Here is a 6,759-nt window from a genome sequence, read left to right on the forward strand (position 1 = left end):
GTGGAACTTAAGAGGAACTGAAAATGCAGCTCTGAAAGAAAACGGAGGTTTATAGTGTTCTGCTGAGGTCATTTTCTACTTCCTCGTTTCACTATCGCTCACTCACTCACTCACACACACACAGAGATACAGATCAACAGTGATGGTCAAAAGTGTTGGACTGGCACCCATGCTAAAGTTGAGTAAAAAGGGGAATATAAAATCATCTTTTGGAAATTACATCTTAATGCCTTAAAGTAAAAAATGAGGAAATATCCAACCTTTAAGGACACCAATTCTCTTTGTGAATGAATAATGTATCATAAATAAATACATGTTCTTCCTTAAAATATAGGTGTCATAAGTATTGGCACCCCTAAATTCCCTTAGAGGCAGGCAGATTTTTATTTAATGGCAGACAGTTATTTCATGGCCTTTGGAATGAAAATAGCCCCACATCATCACATACCCTTCCCCATACCTAGAGATTGACATTATTATTATTGTTATTTCAGTTAACCTATTAGCTGGTTTGATGCTCATTGAGCTCAAAGCAAATCAAACAGGGCAGGGCAAGCTGCCACTAATGATGTAAATGCAAAAGATCCTATCTGAGATACACGGCTCTGTTCCTGTGATGCTGAAGGTCAGTTAAACTAATTTGATGTTGTTTTAAGCAACTGAGTGTTTCTTGGCTAAGGGTTTGTGTTAGCTCATAATGTCCACTGCTGCAGCATTATACTACCCTTTCAGTATGTATGCCCTTGCTAGTCATTAGCTACCATTTGAATTTGTTTCCTTCTTCATCAGATATCTCATGACCACCAGGCCGCTCAGCCAAACAGTGTTTGTGAATAAGGTCACCACCTAGTGATGATTACCAAGGAACTGTGCAAGGGCCTAATTTAACAAAGGTGCACCCTTACGTGTTACAATGCATAGGTGGAAAAGTTGGGTTTGAGTATTTTCATGTGTCACTAAAAGGACCCGATATAAAGGTAAAGCCGCACGTCTTACTTATTTGTCATATATAACCCTAAGTTGGCTATTTAGGCAGGTCTCCCCATTGGAAGTTGATCAGGGTTGCACGGGTTCAGAGGTATTTTGTTTATGCCTAGGCCCTGGCAGTATGGCTAACGTGCAGATGGTTTTAGGGCCAGTTATCATGGGAAATCAACAAAACATATAATACCATATTATATATTTACCACATTATTGTATTGGTTCCATAATGACTGTTGTTTACACACACAAAAAGTAATTTAGAGGAAAATGTTTTCTCACCTCAGACACAGAAGGTAGGGGAGCAGCAGGAGAGCTACTACATTAAGGATCCTAATGGCTACATACTTAGCCCAGCATTGCCCTATAAACAGAATTACAATGTTTCACAATAGTGACCAATAAAATTACTCTTTTAGCTGAACAGTAGTATTAGTCAAAGTAGTGGGCTTGGATCATGAACCCTTGGAATATGAGGCAAGAGAGCTAGTGAGCATGCTATTAGTTCTGTACTATATGGTGAAAGGGAGTACGCTAACACGTGTGAATGATCAGTTGCTTGCATGTACATGCCTTGAAACCATACAGTTCTGTAATTGGTACCCACTTGCTTTTACACTAGTCCATAGTAGCACGTTTACTTAGGACTCCAAACAGGGAGAAAACAATCATTTGTCATAAGAGTGCACAATTGACTCCGACACACTATGATTGAATAATCTGACAAAAGGTGATCTTACCTGCTATTGGCACTGACACAGCAGCTGAGTGCTGTTCACCAACACTATTCTGTGCAACACAGTAGTAGAGTCCACTGGTCTCATAGCTGATGTTAGCGACAACGTAACTCTGGCCTCCTCCTAGCAGTGAGATTTGAGTTCCCATCTTCCTGTACCAGGTGTAGGTGTGTACCGGTGGATTGGCATCACTCCGGCAGGTCAGATTCACCGACTCACCCAACACTATTTCACCATGGTGATCCACAAGCACAGCGGTGTTCCGTGGTGGATCTGCCAACACAAAGACCAACAATTACATTCAGACTGTTTTTCCTCTTATCTATTCGGTCCATTTCAAAGGCTGGCCATTTTTTGTCTCATACTGTATAATCAGTTTAACCTTTGTTGACATTCATCAGCTACATTTTATTAAACAGTAAATATCCAGTAGCTTCTCACACATACATCTGACATCTAAAGCAGTGTCAGGTGGTCGATGTTGTTCATGTCCTCTAACAGCACAGGAGTAGCTGCCTGCATCCTCACTGCTGACTGGGTTTAGGTGGAGGGTGTTGTTGATGGCTCTGTGTCTGGTTGGCCGTGTGTTCTTGTACCAGATGAAGGTGATGTCGGCCTTTAGTTTGCAGCTGGTGTCACAGGTCAGTGTCACATTGCTTCCCTCAGTAACTGTACCAGCAGTGAATAAGACATGGAGATCTGGAAAAATGTCAGGGGTTAAAATCTCAAACCTTTATCATATATTATAGCTTCACTGATGTACTTACCTGTGATTGAGATTGTCACCACATCACCAGAAATGGCCTCTCTTGTTTTCTTTGTCTCGTATCTGAATCGAAATTGTCCTGAATCACTTTCTCTCACGTCTCTGATTCTCAGAGTGCAGTTACGGTCCTCAGTGCTGAGATGTTCCACTCTGCCCTCATAGTCTTCCTCCAGACGCAGGTCTATAGGCTCCTGACCCTTCTCCACCTCTCTATACCAGAGTGTTGTGGTGACTGTCTGGTCTCTGGGGAATCCGTATGTGCAGGGAATGTCCAGTGTTGAGTCCCTCAAGACACAGAAGCTGCTGGACGAGTAGGACACTCCCCAACAGTCCTTACGTGGAACATCTATATGGAAAATAGGATACATTACTTTATTCAACTAAACTTCTCACTCTCATACTTACACACAATTACATTCGGCATAATTGAAAGAACCTCCTTTCCTCTGGTAGGCGATACAGGGGGCACTGTTCGCCAAAACCAGCTGACAAAAAGACAGCTTCTTCCCCCAAGCAGTCACTCTGTTGAACACTCAGAAATAGCCCCCACACCCTTACACTGAACAAAGTCAAACAACACGGTTCTGCTCATCTACCTCATCTATACTTTCATCTTACAATTACAATATTGTTATTAATACATAATCATTGCACTGAACTGCCTTGCACTATATTTATATTTATATTTAAATCTTAAATCTCAGTCTATACTGATATTGCAGTATTCCTACCCTCTCTTCAATTGTATATTGTATCTTGCCTGTACCTTGACAACAGGGGACAATTGCACTACCCTATCCCACTATTTATTGCAAATGTACATACTGTATTTCTACTTATACATAGCCATATTCTACTGTTCTTCATTCTATTCTTACTGTTCTGTTTTTATTCTTTATGGTTTTTTTATTTTTTACTCTTATTAAGTGAGTGTTGTACTTTGAGAGCAACGATTAACCTGAGTCAAATTCCTTGTTTGTTTATGCAAACCTGGCCAATAAAGCTGATTCTGATTCTGATTCTGAAAGGTAAGAAGCTCAGTAGCCCAGTAGTCCATCAGTTCAGACTCAAATGTTTGAGTGCTAAAATGAAGACTAAAATGGGCCTGTTGGTCTTGACTAAGTTAGTGTAACATATGCATATTGGGTTCATCCTTACTGTGTGTTCCCAGGGTCTTATTCCCAGAGAACATAACAAAGGTTCATATACCCAGTTCTAGGATCCAATTACCCAACTCTGTATTCACTCCACATTGTGTGTGTGTTAACCAGCACTGTTTTCAGTTAGGCTGATATTAAATGTTTGGAGTGAAGAAAAGAAATGGGTGCACATCAGGGGCATCTAGAGATATTCAAAAAACTAGATGTACCGCAGAGCGGTACAAAATATGACCGCCGCCCAGTCCAGCACATTTTTTCCACAAAAACAAATCACGCTGAAAGGCCTATATGATTCTAACTGTCTCACTAAATTGCATTATCCACACTCAATTCTCACTGGTATCTGCTAGACAACAAGTACCAAAACATGATTATTTCATAGATTTCACATGTAAAATTCATTTTATACAACCCCACCTCCATCTTGCCTGTTCATAATTCTGAGAAATTCTTGATTGTTTGTGTTATGTTTATGTTATGTGTGTGGGTGTGTGTGTGTGTGTGTGTGAGTGTGTGTGTGTGTGTGTGTGTGTGTGTGTGTGTGTGTGTGTGTGTGTGCGTGCTTGTGTGTGTGCCTGCGCAACACCTTATTACACCTTATTTTTACTTTTTTGTGTTTAACTAGGTCGCGCTATACATGAAATGAGTGGTTATGGAATGGGTTGACATGGCCCCTTGAGATCAACATACAAAAAAAATGGTCCTCCTAAACCCCACGGTTTTCGAGATATTCACAGAAAACTGTGTCTGCCCTACCTCCTTCGGGGTCCAGTCCAGCAGGGGGCTACAGATCAAAACGAAAAAAAATGATGGTTCCGTGCTATCCATGTGGGGTTACATGCCCACCAAGTTTCGTGTACCCCGGTCTTTCAGTGTCCCGGGAATCATTGACGGAAATTTGGGCATGCGAAAAAGAAAAAAAAAAATAATAATAACTAGATGTACCGCATAGCGGTACAAAATATGACCGCCGCTCAGTCCTGTACATCTGTTCTGCGAAAATAAATCACACTTCAATTTGTCTCCATATTTTACTCCATCCCCCACTCTTGAAACTTTTGTGTATGCTTGTTTGGCATGCCTGAGTGTGTGTGTGCGGCTGCACAGAAAGTAGCCTACTGGTGCTGAAAAGGTGAATAGATTGTAGAATAGCCAAAGAAGATGTAGCATTGTTATAAAACCTTTAAAATCTCTAAACAATCACAAGTAGGGGCAGTTCATCACAGTTCATCCATTGCAACTGGAATGATGAAAGGTCACTTACACCTGTTGGCTACATTGTATTTGGGAAAAGCAAAAGGTATCAGCATAATGTTATTTATTTATTTATTTTTAATTTTTTTATGTATTTTTAAACAAAAACATCTCTGTAAGTTCTCAACAGCTATCAAAAACAAAGGTCATTTTTGGATGGATGGATTTTTTGTGAATGTTTCTTCTTCTACATAAGATTTTAGTCATCTTTAGTTCATGTAATACTTTATTGTCAATGCACAAATTAAGTAACAGTAGTCTGAAACGTTATTGTTAATGCACAAATTAAGTAACAGTAGCCTAGTCTGAAACGAAATGCTGTTTTACATCTAACCAGTGGTGCAAATAACTGACATGTCCAAATGGGCCTTGATGAAATGCGTCGCTAGACTGTTCATACACATTTTATCGGGCCAAAGTTGAAGAGCTTTTGTCCGTTATTGTTAGTGCAAATATAGGCTGATTCATGTTCCCTTGCATTGTTTAACTGAGGTCCATGGCTAGTCTGGCTTTCATCAGACCAAGCTCAATCTTTTAAAAAATCAAAAAATAAATAGCGGGCAGATCAGGCTGGGTTCACCCAGCCTAGTCCATAGGCACCCGATATTGTTTAATTTTTTCGATTGAGATATACACGCTCTGGCTATTCTAAATGCAAAAAATGCATCAGGGAGTTATGACAAAACGGTAACTAACAAACTAGATCCTAATAGAAAGCTGTTAGCTTCCCTAAGCTACAGGTAGGATTATAAGGTAGGCCTATTTACAACATAAATTGTCAATAGGCTATGCTGCGACACAAATAAATTCTCCTTTGAAACCAATGGCTTACGCCTTACAGTATCAAGCCGGACTTAAACTGTCATATCGTGGCGAAAAGTTGTAATAACATTCACGCAGCTCCATGAGTCAAGGAAAGTGAATGAAGTAGCCACTTCTAAATGGGACCCACTACACAGTAGCTTAAGGTGTTTTGCTAAAGCAGCCATAATGAAATGAAGGTGTCATTGTTTGGATACTTCACACACGTGCTTTTAATTTCACAGACTACAACTACCAAGCTGTAATCAAAGCACATCGATTCCCCTCTCACACCCTGCACGCACTTAAAACAAAATAAACAGGCGTCTCAGTCTCACGCATGTATAGGCAAAACTGTCTCAGACCGGTGTAGCGTTGGTAAATCTTCCATTGCACAGAATGATTTTGTAGCACGTGCAATAAATGACAGTCGAAAGATACAAACAGTGCTGCTATACATTTGCTTGGTATAACCGCATTTATAGTTTTCTACAAATGCAATAAATCAAATGCCTCCATCACTCAACCAACGCTTAACGGTAACATTACCTAGGTCCTTATTGATATTACAAGATTAACGCCCCTGCAGTAAAACCAAGCATGTCCGATAAACATCCTCAGATTTATTTCGCTTCAAGAAGAAATGGGAATTACACTTCATGTGAACATCATCCTATCCTTATTAGATGTTCTGCTGCGGTAAATTACAGTCCTTGTATGAAGCGTCCATTGTTTTTTCAACCCACTTTTAACTTCCAACAAAATTACGCCTCACTGCAACGATGCGCCATCTAGTGGACAAACGACTACTTCTCGCCAATACTGAAAATGCAGCCATGATGATGATGATGAATATTTATTTTGGCTTTCTTTAATCCTACTGAATTTGTAATTATGTATCGGCCGTTCTAATACCGATAGTATGTGGGTGCCTGTGTGTGTGTGCATGTGTATATGTGTGCACCGCCATTTACAGGCCAATGAGTGTACAGTCACTAAATGTACACATAACCTATTTTTTTAGACCCCCAAGGATGAAATTCTCTGAAACTTGGCATAC

This window comes from Alosa alosa, chromosome 7 (genome assembly GCF_017589495.1).
Source record: "Alosa alosa isolate M-15738 ecotype Scorff River chromosome 7, AALO_Geno_1.1, whole genome shotgun sequence".
NCBI lineage: Eukaryota > Metazoa > Chordata > Actinopteri > Clupeiformes > Clupeidae > Alosa > Alosa alosa.